The 14,162-nt window shown below is 38.6% G+C and overlaps 1 protein-coding gene across 1 annotated transcript in view; it reads right to left on the bottom strand.

The window, feature by feature from the left end:
* b3gat2 (beta-1,3-glucuronyltransferase 2 (glucuronosyltransferase S)) overlaps positions 1-14,162 on the bottom strand; it is a 54,627-nt gene that overhangs the window by 26,454 nt on the left and 14,011 nt on the right. The window lies entirely within an intron of this gene.

The raw sequence follows: 14,162 nt of genomic DNA, 5'->3' as shown, positions 1-14,162 counted from the left end.
GATGAGGTATCATCTCTGGTTAAGAGAGGTCAAGCCACGGGAGTCAGCGGGACAGAGTGCAGGTTCTACTTGGTTCAGTTTGTCTCTACCTGCTGGTTAGCTAACACTGGCTAGCAGCAGTCCGCAGATATCAGGCTGATGTCAAGAAACAAAAACAGCAGGTGCAAATGAATTAATGGGTTCTGCTCTGTCGGTGCTGACACTGGCTATTAAAAAGGATGTCCATGCTATACTTAGTTATAGTAATAGCAGTCCATGGGATAACCTGTGTTTTTTGAGTATGCTTTTTGGCCATATCGCCCAGCACTAAGTAAACACATAATTTCGTACAGTATTTAAAGTTGGCTGGTCATCCCACATGCAACTGAGGGGTAAGCAATAAGCTGTCCAAAGACCCCTGAAATTCAGTTGTAGAAGTAAAAGTCCATCAGACTTTTCATTTCATTTTCAACGCAGCCTCCTGTGTAATGAAGTGAAACCTGACCAAAGACCAAAGGCATTTGACAGTAGTGTCAGTTTTCTGGTTAATCACAAAACAATTTCTGCAGACGCAAACCGGACGTGATGTCTGAGCGAGGTGAGGGTGGACACCATCAAATCAACAACCCCAGAAAGTCAACACTGGTGATGTTGGTGACGAAATGAATTACTTCTGTGTCAGTTTGCATGAATGATTAGAGATCTTTAATTTCATCTGAAATGTGGGTGAGAGCAGCATACATGGACTCTGTGGCTAACTGAATGTAAGACTAAATGAAACTGTGCGGCGTGGAGCTGCCTCCCATTTTCACAGTGAATGAATTTGCACACAGCCGGAAGCAGTGCGACAAGAAATGAGACGGAGAGAGGGTGAGATAAAAGACAGAGAGATTGGGTGGGGGGGATGGAATGAGTGAGGACCGCAGAGTTTTGTGTTGGGAGTATGAGACATCTGTATCTTGTCTTTGTGTGTAGATGCATATATGTGTGTGTGTACATGCTTGTGAATCTGTTTTCCAACCCTGGCCACCCTGAAGCCCATTCATTCAGACACTGCTCCTCATCGCTCACTTAAACAGCCTCCAGCCAGTCGCTCATGACAGAACAACAGAACAAAACCAAATCAGTAGGCAGCACTGCATTACTGCATCCAGACATCACTGAGTTCTAGCTTTTAAAGCCACGGGAAACCAAGTATATATACTGTATATATATGGCACTATATATGGAGATGATTTACACTTCTGTTACAAACTTCCAAGCAATCATTCAGTTCAATTCAAAATACTTTATTCTTCCTTCAAGGACAGAGGTATACTGGAGACCTGGATGTGTGCACAGAAAGGCTGAATGCATTAGTTACCCCAAAACAGAAACAGAGAGCCTAGAAATGTAATTATTGGTCCATATTTCTTTTCACATTTCTGCCTGTCTTTCCAGTTTAATGAATGTAAGCAAAGCCTAATGGCAGCCCAGTGAGCGGTGTGTTTGCCCATACAGATATAGAAAGGGTTCATGTTGATGTAACAGTGATGAGGAGAACTGTCAATCTGCCATTGACAACCTAATTAAATGATACTGCCTCCAGCAAAATGCATATTGAGTCTTGTCAGAGATCAATGAAGAAGCAGAACTGTAGACTGCACATAGCGGGCTAGCAAATGTAAAAGATTGCTGATATGAACGTGCAGCTGCAAATTATTTGTGTAGTAAAAGTTTTTAGTAGATATCTTTACTGATGTGCAAATGTAGAAGAAAGTGACCGAAATGATTAGTAAGGATGTAAGATGTTAAAGGGAGGGAAGAAATCATGCAAAGTGTCAGCACTGAGTTCGTTACAGACACAAAGTTTCAGCCATGAACATTTGTCAGGCATTAAAATTCATAATGTGAAACAACACATTTTTTGGCTGTAAAATCAAATCTAAAAGGTGAACCAAATCTCAAACCCCTGAAACAATTATTCCATCAACAACATTTTGATGTGAGATTAGGTCCCCCTGTTGTTTCACATTATGAATTTGATGCCTGATGAAAGTCCATGACTGAAACATTTTGTCTTTAATGACCTCAGTGCTTTTTCCGCCGCAATTTCATTTTCCTGCATACATATCCACCTTCAGTTACCTTCACCAGCTTCAGTGGGTAACATGTTGAAATTTTCCAAATCTAAACTATTTTATTTTTCAGTGGAAAATATATTTTGGTCAAATCAGTGAGGATAATAAACATATTTATTTCATTCTTCTGATGCAGATTAGTCCCAATTTTAGAAACACAGTCAGCTTCTTACAGCTACTGTGACTGGAGACATATACAGTATAGTATACTTCAAATATGGCAGCCAAAGTGTATGTTGCATCATTAAGGGTCCATGTTGTAGTATGCTCTATCAGACCTGATAACAATATCCAGCGTTGCCCATTTTGCCCTTTGTGCGATCAATAATGCCACAAATTCCATACTGTACGATAATTTGATCATTTTGCGACACTTAGTATTTGTAATCAGTCTAGGCCATCTCATTTTAATTCATTTCTCAGGATAGTAAAATATGGATCCTACATCTGTATTTATGCATGTCTTCTCACGTGATGTCTTTCCAGCCAATCATGCTTGCTGTGATGATGAATGTGACTCATGATCACGACATGAGAGATAGCTTACTGCTGTAAAAAAGTAAAGAAAAGGAGTGCTGATAAAGTAAGCATGTTATTTATTTAATTTCCATGTAGATGCTGAACAGGCTACAACTCATGTTGTTATAGTTTTCCATTATAGCCTTTAGTTTATTGAACAGCTATGCTTTTGTTTTCAGTGTTGGGACATTTTTATTTGAGTCCTGAAAAACTACCCCCTTCCACGCACCATATAACTACATCAATAAGTTTCAATTTTTTTAGTCGTTCATCTCAATAAATATCTGTTTTCTGAAATTACACATTTACACCCATGTGTTCTCTTGGTTATGACTCTCATACAATAATTTTCCTCAAAATTTGATCATTTTAAGCCTCTGGTATGATACTTTAACATTTTCCATCTGGCAGCACTGACAATACCAGATGATATCCTGTTTCTCTTATTGTAGATGTTGAACATCAAATACTAGTTGTGTTCAACCCAGGTTTTACATAATGAGAAAATTGCATTATAACACTATATAACTATATAACTCTATACATATACAGTACTGTGCAAAAGTTTTAGGCACTTTAGATGTTTAGTTTCTTAATCATTATGCAGTACCATCAGACAGGCATCTGATCAGTCCCAAATTCAGTCTGCAGCATGACAATGACCCCGAACATCCAGCCAGAGTCATAAAAAACTATCTTCAGCAACAAGAAGAACAAGGAATCCTGCAACAGATGTATGCCCCCCCACAGAGCTCTGATCTTAACATCATGGAGTCAGTCTGGGATTACATGAAGAGACAGAAGCAGCTGTGACACCAAAATTCACAGAAGAACTGTGGCAACTTCTCCAAGATGCAGGAACAACCAGCCTGCCAAGTACCTCGAAATACTGTGTGCAGGTATACTAAGGAGAACTGCTGCTATTAAAAGGCAAAGCTGCTCACAGCAAATATTGATTTTCTGTTTACTGAACTTCAAGTTCAGTAAACAGAAACAACCTGAAGTTAATAGATAAATAAAAACTATTCATGACATTATTTTTGCAAGCATCCTCACTTTACTTTTAATGCCTAAATTGTGCACACTACTGTTCATACACTAAATTTCGCCACTTGTGTATCTCTGGAACAAGATCTCAAATGAAGGATTTCTTGGTACTTAATATCATGGAGACAACCACCAACACCTCTAAAGCTCACAAGTTTGTTGTTTCTTCTCTGTTCATCTTGGTAGCTATGTTTTTCACCCTGCTCCTGGTCTTTATGCTAAGCTAAGCTAACCACATCCTTGCTCCAGCTCTACACAGACATAAGATTTATATCAATCTTTAATATAAAACTCCTGAATGATAAAAGGAAATGTCTTGCAAATTCCGGACAAACTGTCAATGTAAAACACATCACTTCTTGTATATCAGAGCAAAAAGGCTACAGGGAGTTTTGACCAGCACATGTGAAACATAATGTGGAAAAACAACAGTGACAGAGAGTCACTGTTGTTATGGCAGTGGGTTAAAGAATAGGAAATTGACATTTATTTATATAAAGCTGTCAGAGATGATAACTTTAATGAAGAGCATGAAGTGCAAGGACTTTATCTTTAGATCCTGCAGAAGGAAAGGAAGTAGATAAACTGAACATTGAGTTAAGAGTCCTCACTTCTACCTCAAGAAGAATGATGAGCATCTTCTCCTTTCCTTCACCTCTCGCTTCCCTTTCATTTCTCTTCCTCTTTCTGCCTATTTTACCCCACGCTCCAGCACCTCTCTCCTGGCTGGGCCCCTGAGCGACGCCAGCAGCTTTGAAGCCCTTTCCCCGTTAATACTGTGGCCCCTTGAGTTCACCCATGTGACGCTAAAACCCTTCCCCCTCGTTTCTCTTTTGCTGTTGTCTGCCTTCCACTCTCAGGTCATTTTTCAAAGACTCTGGCTCCACTGCTTTGTAAAAACACAGATTAAAAGAAAACAAGAGGAAGAGGAAGAAAAGAGAGACTGACTCTATGTGCTGGTCGTTCCCAGATCATTCCTGGAGTACGATCGTTATTTTGGCTTAGCGTTTAAGACCTAGTTTGACTGCTAATGATCCTCTGGTTTGAATGCTGCGCCTCAAAGCTCAGCGCATTCTGACACATTATTAGAGAGAGTTAGAATGGAAACAGTCCATGCAAACATATTCGGAAACTGTGGCTGGACTTACAAGGGGCCCAATTTTCAACAGTTAGAAGACCAACATTTGATTTAGGCTTTGGAATATTTTTTTCCCTCTGCTTAGTCTGTCTTTAGAAACTAGAGTTGCACTATAGAAGGCTGAAAATTCATACAATTTCCTGCTTAAATGCATTACGGTAACAGTTATCTTTGCTGTCTTCAGAGGTTTTCACAAGTCATTTTCAAGCACTTTCAAAGTGTTTACAAGCATGTTGCAGTTTCCTGAAGTATCATCCAAGTCAAAATATTCATATTTTTTTATATGTTTCTCTGCAGTGAAGAAAATAAATGATTGTTTGTTTATATCCTCTCAAAGGTCATGTCTTCCTATAGATGAAATTGCCTTAAACATCTCCACAAGAAAACCACCATAAAGATTAAAAGGGATTCAGAGAACGCCAGCAGAATGTAACTTTCTACTGAATCTTTATCGTCATGTCACACACTGTACTGAGTTGGGAATGAGCAGCAAACGCCATAGAAAAGAAGTAATATTGTATTTTTTTAATGCAAGTTTGGTTGTCTCATTTGATAAACCCTGAGTTATTCTCATGAGTTCATATAAAGCTTCACACAAATTTCAGCTTTTACACTATTACATGCTCTCATGACGGTATAATGTAATCCTAATACACGACAATTTTACTGTTCATTTACACCTAATGAAATCTGCCTTGACATGTTTCTGTCTTATTGTTTAATGTCAACCTGTCTATTAAAATGACAGATTAACAAATAACACCTAATGACAAACATCTTAAACAGACATGATTCAATATAAATGTTCTGTCAGATATGTTGAAGACAAACATTCACTGTGAATCAACCAAGCTCTATCAGAAATTATGTTGGACCAATCAGAGAGTGATCTGTAATGTTAAATGCACAATACATAATTTTCTGCCGGTAACAAAAGACAGAGTTTGATGATATTGTGAAGTAGCGTGGGATCATGGGAGTTGTTGTCTTCATTGTTTAACACCCACCATTGCTGTACGGCATCTCCCAGTTAGGATTCCTTCAGTGTTCATCATTCAAGAGATTTTTACTGGGAGCCAAATTATCCAAGGAGGTCTCCTCCACTCCAAAACACTGACTAAAGCAGTTTCATGTAAAAAAAACAGTGTTTCTCCAATGCTGTTTAGCGGACAGAGGACGTTCAGTGTTTTGGTTTAACGAGTGACCGTGTTAACTGGTGACTCTCAGCTGGGTGCTTGTAGTGACGGCAGCTGGCTCCTCAAAGCCTTACCAAATTTATGTTAATCAATATATATCTTTGTTTATTATCTACACAAACCATTTACGTAAGTTAAACTGTGCTCAGCAAGAAGCATTCACCTCATACCATTTCTTATAATGTGGGAAACAAAATGTAGCTATAAGTTCGCAGTGCAGCTATAGTCTATCTGGATTTCATACAGTTATCCTCAACTGGAAAGTGGCTCATATTCAACCAATTAACCTGCTTTGTCATTGTGTACACACAATATGTTCAGGTAAATATTGTGTAAATTGTGTGGTCCCCCGGTTTGACCAGCCTACCGTCTGTTTAACTTGTGATCATCAGTTTGGATACTATAATACTACTACTCATAATAATATACTGCAACAACGTTCAGCATTTCCTCTAACTACTCTTGACAAGCTAACATTTAACATTAAGAAATATTCTTATTGGTGACACATTCAATTAACATAATGTTAGACAAAGAGGGCAAGATGAATATATACTGTACTGAACATTCATTTTAAGATAATATAAGGCATTTAAGAAGATAACTACATGTTCTGTTCGTGACTCCATCACTGTGACAACCATGGCGCATCCAGCTGAAAGTCAGTTAACATGGTCACTTGTTAAACCGAAACACCGGAGGGGCTGCGAGCTGACCTGCTGCTAACATTTGATCAGCTTGTTTCTCTGATAACTTAAGATCCAGACATCTGATGACTAAAATCCTTCATCTGGTTTAAAGATATAGTTAAAAACAACCAAGATCTAAAAATGTATTGTAAAAATGTGGCTTAAAACTGAATAAAAAGTGAATTTATGACAGAGCTTCTGGCGGATATGGCGCCACTGACAGGTGACCAAATGAAATGGACCTTGATTAAAATTACGGATTTCTCTGGGCTTGAAAATTGTTGGAAACATTTGGGAGAATGTAAGTACAGAACTCAACAAAATATATAGTCTGGCCAACTAGGGTTGAGGTGTTATGAGATTACAGAACCAGCAAAATCACACCCAGATCCAGATCTCTCTGTTACTGAATCTGAGGAAAAATCTGAGGAAAATCACATTAAAATGACAAGAGCAATCTTTGACTCAGCATACAGAGCAACATTTGACAGGCAGAGATGATCAGGAGGTGTCCAAATTCAGTTCATTGATTTTATCAAGTTCAACTCTTTAATAAAATGATATCATAGCATGATAAAAAGTTATATTACATCAGCTTTGTAGGCAGTTTGGAGCTGATATCAGAAAGATACAGTATTTTGGTCCTGATGCAGGTAGCATGACTACAGATGTTGTCTCAATTTTCATTTTCAATGTCATTGCAGGCCGTCTTATCAACAACTCAATGTCAGAATGTTTGCTGGGAGCCATACAAAGCCATGGGGGTGACAGTGCTTAAACAGATGGTACATTATTCTGCTCGGTGGCGACTGCTTTATACATGCTGTTTTTTGTGCCACCATCTGCAGAGTACTGCTGGCACAGGAAAAGTTTGCAGCACAAACTTCTAGTTATACCTTTATTCATACAGGGAAGGTTGCCTGAGCATATAGTACAAGCTGTTATACAGCAATGCCCTGTTGGCAGTTACAATGAAAAATAAATCAAATAATGGTGTGGTGCGGATGTGCTGACATGCTGCGGTAAGCGTATTGTCTCATTTCAGTTCCGTGTTATGTTACTGATAGCGTTTTTGCTGCTCTCAAGTCAGTTAATTTTACTATATTCTTCACTACCTGCTGTACATTTAAACTTACACTAGTTCTGCTAAAGCACTCTTAGCACTCTCCTTCTTTTAGTGACTTTCTTGCTAAACCCATAGTTGGTTACACGCTATTCAGATCTGCTAGCTGCTTTAGCTTAGCAGTTAGTGATGGCTTCTCTCTCTCCTTCTCACTCTGCACTCTCTTCCTCGGTGTGTCATATGTTGAGCTATTCCTCTGCCTCCTTTAGTGATAATAGTACATGTAAAAAATGTAGTTTATTTGCAGTGTTGGAGGCGAGGCTCAGTGAATTGGAAGCTTGGCTCCGTACCATGGAAAACCGGTCATTGCCTACTGTAGTTAGCCAGCCCTCAGTAGCCAGTGCAGGCCTAGCGTAGCTTCTACTCCCCTGGTAGTTCCTGAGCTGCTGGGAAGCCAGGGTGGCTGGGTGTCTGTCTGAAGAAAGCAAAGCCCTAAACAAAAGCCCAAGGCTCACCACCAACCAGTTCACATGTCTAAGAGGTTCTCCCCACTCAGCATCATAGTAGCTGAAACCAATTGTGATTACTGGCAACTTCATAGTGAGAAATGTGAAGTTAGCAAAACCGACAACCATAGTCAAATGTGTTCCTGGGGCCAGAGCGGGTGACACAGAATCCCACTTAAAGCTACTGGCTAAGGATAAGTGTAAATATGGTAAAATTACATCAGAAGTAACGTCTCCTAATTATGCCAAGCGGAGGTCACTAAAATTAATGTTGTATGTGTGTACATATGCAAAGACAATGTCGGATTCTGTAGTTTTCTCTGGGCCCCTGCCAAACCTGACCTGACATGGGCTTTCTGGGGAAGACCTGGTCTGATTAGGAGATACAGCATACATCCCACTTTGGATGGAGCTGCTCTCATAACCAGAAATATGGCTGAGTCTATTAGTAGGTGAAAACCATGACAACTCAGAGTTGAGACCAGGAGGCAGAGCCGCAGTCTTACACGCTTCTCTGCGCTTCTATTAGGACAGTTATCCACCCAAAACCCCATGGAAACTGCTCCCTGAACACTCAAATCAACAAAATCTAAAGTAAACAGAAGAGGAGTCATACATAAAAATCTAATAAAAATTAACACCACCACTGCAATAGTACAACAAAGTAGGAGAATTAAATGAGGACTCTTAAACATTATATCTCTATCATCTAAAACTGTATTAATAAACAATCTAATATCAGATTATCATACTAAGTTTAGTCCCTGATAATCTTGTTGATAGTGCCGCAGGCATTAAGGAACTGCATTAAGCTGGTTTAAGTCCTATTTATCAGATCGATTTCAGTTTTGTACACACTATGGATGAATCCTCCATGCACACAAAAGTTAGATACAGAGTTCCACAAGGTTCTGTGCTTTGACCAATACTATTCACCTTATATATGCTTCTTTAAGGTAATATTAGGGAACATTCCATAAATTTTCATTGTTATGCAGATGATACCCAATTATATTTATCAATGAAGCTTGATGAAACCAATCAGTTAACTAATCTCCAAGCATGCCTCAAGGACATAAGACCTGGATGACCTGCAATTTTCTGCTACTAAACTCAGACAAAACTGAAGTTATTGTGCTTGGCCCTAAACACCTTAGAAACACATTATTTAATGATATAACTACTCTAGATGTCATTGCCCTGGCCTCCAGCACCACTGAAAGGAATCTGGGAGTTATCTTTGATCAGAATATGACCTTTAACTCCCACAAAATTTCAAGGACTGCCCTTTTTTCACTTACGTAACATTGCAAAAATCAAGCACATCCTGTCTCAAAAAGATGCAGAAAAACTAGTCCATGCATTTGTTACTTCAAGGCTGGATTATTGCAATTCCTTATTATCAGGCTGCCCCAACAAGTCTCTAAAAATTCTCTAGCTTGTCCAGAATGCAGCTGCATGTGTACTGACACAAAACTAGAAAAAGATATTCCTAGAATCTCAGGCTCCTCTCCTGTGGAACCATCTTTCAGTTTTGGTTCAAGATGCAGACACTCTCTCTACACTTAAGAGTAGGCTTAAAGCTTTCCTTTTTGATAAAGCTTATAGTTAGGGCTGGCCCAGGCTTGCCTTGGACCTAGCTTTGGCCTTGGATCTTCCCCATAGTTTTGTGCTTTCTCCTCTTGCAGGAAAACTTTGACTGCGAACTGCCTGCTGTCCACCGTGGTCCAACTTGACGCCCACTGCTGCTGCTATTATTATTAGTCATATTTCTATTATTATTATTGTTGTTATTGTTATTGTTGTTGTTGCTGTGCTTGGCTGTGTCTCTCTCTTCCCTCTCTCCCTCGCTCTTTCTCTCTCAACCCAACCGGTCAAGGCAGATGGCCACCCACCTAGGGCCCAGTTCTGCTTGAGGTCTACCTAGAGCCCAGTTCTGCTTGAGGTCTAGACCTGTTCTATATGAAAAGTGCCCTGAGATAAGTTCTGTTGTGATTTGGCACTATATAAATTAAATTGACGACTAGAATTGACTTAATGTGACAACAACAGACACATAGAAAATAACAAAGAGAGAATGGAAGCTCAGTAAGAGGCAGGACGGCATTGTTATTGAGAATAGGCTGCAATGGTTTTTTGGGAGGATTTCAGATGATTCCACAGGAGTGGTTCATTAATACTAAAAGCAGACTTTCCTAAATCAGGTCTGGTATAGTGTGCATAAAGCATCAACTAGAGTTCAGTATAGAGCAGCATAAATGAGATAGATATAAGATGGCAATTTTCAGACATTAGGGCTTTTATAATACCAATGGTTATTACATTTGCACGCAACAGTGAGTGTAATTATCTCCAGTAATGAACCTAAGAGTTCAATTGTAAAGAGAATCTAAAAGTGAAGGCAGCAGCATGTCTATAAGCGTCGTCTAAAAAATACATAACTAAGAGGAAAACTGCTTCAAAAAGCTTCTTTTGCAGGTTGTCTATAAGATATTTAAATGTACATCTCTCATAGCGCCACATGTCAAGATATTTATATTCTCTGACCCTGTCGCAATAGTGATATGCAAATTAATTTAGAACAGAATGAATTTTACTTTATTGGCATTAAGTGCCAATTTAAATTTAATAAGAACATGCTGCATTACCTTTATGGAGTTTTAATTTATCCATGGTTAATTTAACAGATTCTGCTGCACAGTACAAAATAATATAATTCCTTTAAATATAAATAATTGGCCTCATGCAAGACATGCTCATACAAACAGATTTATTCTTATATGGTACATACAAGTGTTTTAAGAGAACTTATCTCATTCACAGATTTTCTCTTTTTCTGAATTTTATCTCAGGTATGAACAAAATTCACAAGTTGCCTGGTCTGTCATGTGAGCCATAGTTTCCCCCTCTAAAATACTATAATTACAAGACATACATATACATGCAAAATGTATATTCTGTTCACCATATCATCAAAGCTTGCCAGTTTACTAAGAATTTCAACAATGTCTCTATCTCTGTGACCAGGGGTTAAATTGGGCCGAGGCTATCCAGGGCTCAGCCCCCACATATATATATATAATACCACTGCTGACACTGCTAAATTTGTTATGTTTTTGTCTGATGATTTCAGACAGTCGGACTTTGGCGATCTGAAAGCCTTCTTTTTCACTCTTGAGTAACATTTTTGTGAGAGAAACTTGAGGTGGCAGGCATTGCCTTTTTTTTTTTTGCAATTTAGGGATGTTGATTAAGCTAATGACCAAATCTCATGAACACACACCTACTCGTGAACAGGTGGCATTTATCAAATTGAAATGTTGCAGTTTAAAGACTTGGAACACTCATACTAGCAAGCCTCACAGTAAAAAACAAGAGATTTAGGATAAGAACACAAAATGATCTTGCATGACCATATAAATGGTAAGCAGCACAGGCCCCAAAACGGTTCCATGTGGCACGCGATTAGTAGCAATTCAGACTGGGCCATTTCAACCCTCACACACTGATGAAAATCATCTAAAACACATTTAACAGCGAAGAGGTTGCTGAGGTTGGTATGGACATAGGTGGGCGTCCAATAGAGTGAATGCCTCCATTTGATTACTGATAAGCAATTCCAGGAATCTGACAGGCAAGACAACTTGGAAAATGGATGATTTTTATTAAGCTCACAGCCATCTTATGAAGACGGACCACTTTTTTTCTGGTAAGCATGCAAGACAACATCAACAACATTTGCAATGAATGACCTAACAGAGGTATTTTTTAGGAGAGACCTTGTGTGAACCAGTGGCAGTAAAATGTTGAAAGCTGATTACAGATTATTCTGGATTAATGATAAAGAACTATCAGATTTCACATCAGTATATAACGATTTACTTGTCTTCCAGAATTTAGCAGGTCTGAGTAGAAACTAGAAAGTAGTATTCTGACTTGGCAGCTCTAACTGTAAATGTTCATTCATTCCTTTAACACCTAAATACTAACCAGTAGGCTGGTTCCTCTGCCTCTGGCCCTTACCCAGGCTTTCTTTACTGCCAATTCAGGTGTAAACCAGGAGCCCAGTCTATCTTTTATCCATTGATTTTAACATCATCTTGTTTTTAACACTCACCAGACCAATTTCTAAACAGATATAGCTACTTTGATTTTTTTACTGTTAGGGCATATTATATTGCAGAGAAAAATGTTATTGTTTTGAAGTCCTATTTAGGTTTTACAGTATCAGAACGGCAGAGTTTCAAACACTCTCCAACACTGCAACAATCTTGGGAAAGTATTGAGTCGAGCAAAAGAAAAAATCAATAAAGCCTCGAATGTAATCCTCTGCACAGAAAGGCCTCTATTTTGGGAAATGTGTGCATGTGAGTGTGTGATTTTTAATGCTTATTGTGTCACTGGAAGTTTAGTAAAAATCCATATTTTCTCAACAACATACAAATATTCGTTACAGTGGGAAGGAAAGTGCACAGCCCATCTTTTTAGGCTGGCATACAGCTCCATGAAATCAATATAGTGTATTCATCACAGCAAACTGATTATGTTGTGTGAAGAAAGGATTTTAAAGGGAAGAAAACAAATATAAGAACAAAGAATGTCAACTTTTCTGGAAACATATCACATTTTTTAAAATATATTTGCGATTGCTAGCTGCCCTGCATGATCTCAGTCTCATTCTATGCAGCTACAGAGCAGAAGCAAGTCCTACATTTTATTCCTACAGTCCGCAGTAAATCCAGTCCATATCTGAGAACACGAACAACTCTCAGGAGGCTAGAAACCCCACATCTCAACCTTGTGATCAAGTTTGTCATCAAGAACAAACTGCAGCTTCAGGGACTGACTTGGGGAAGAAAAATAGTAAAGGTTGCAGCGAGAGTACACAGTGGGATTTTGTGGAGATAAAATGTCTAGTTCAGGAGTGCCACTACTCCACAAGAATAACTCTGTGGGTCCACAACAATCAGGCTCATAGTCACACTGAAGAAGAACATACAGTCATCGGACACAGTAAATTTAACCTTGTCTGCTTTCACACTCTGTTTTGTAGAGGTTTGCAGCAACAGTATTCTGAAAAATGTCTGACAACTTGGCTACAGGAAACATTGAATATATCGATGTCATTGGCCTGAACGTATCATATGTATCATACAACAATGTTGGTTAGGGCTTTATACTCCTGGCTGTAGACAGATCTTATATAGAAGGGACTTCCTTTAGATTGTCAGAATACTGCATGATACATTTTGATATACCGATTGCCTGCCATTCTCCAAGCACTTGTCGATAAATACTTATTGAACCTTCAGTCACTCTCCAGTCATCTTTGTATCGCCTCCATCCTGGGTAAAGAAGGAAGAATCATTTTTATCTATCAGTTTCCAATATAGTGTATGAATTTAGTCCTCAACTGTTGTCTATCTAAAGGAGACTCTCTGCAGCAGGCACATCAGCCCTGTACTCTTTATCTGGGTGTCAGTTTGACCAGGTTTCTCAAAAGAGAACAAAATAATCTGTTCAACAAAATGAAGAAATCTATCAGACCACATTCTGTGACAGTAACATACAATTAATTCACTTCTTCTTAAATCTTAAAATCCACAATTCATAAATGCACATCCTTTGTTCTGATGCTGCTTTGAATAGGGCCTTTGAATATCCATCATTGTTTATTTTCAAAATTTAAAGGACCATCTGGACATTTTCCATGTAGATTCAGCACATCACGCAAAATCATGGTGCATAGTGATAACATATACTACAAATAACATAATATATCTTTAGTTTTGCCCATGTAAAAAGTATTCCATTCAGATAACGGCATAACTTCATGCAGCTTGAAAACAAGATTCAGTGAACATCAAAGTTGCATATCACCTCATCTGTGGCAAGACAATTCATG

The sequence above is a fragment of the Thunnus albacares genome, chromosome 14 (assembly GCF_914725855.1).
Source record: "Thunnus albacares chromosome 14, fThuAlb1.1, whole genome shotgun sequence".
In the NCBI taxonomy this organism is placed as follows: Eukaryota; Metazoa; Chordata; class Actinopteri; order Scombriformes; family Scombridae; genus Thunnus; species Thunnus albacares.
Note: the sequence above shows the minus strand (reverse complement) of the source record. Positions and strands in the feature narration are given on the sequence as shown.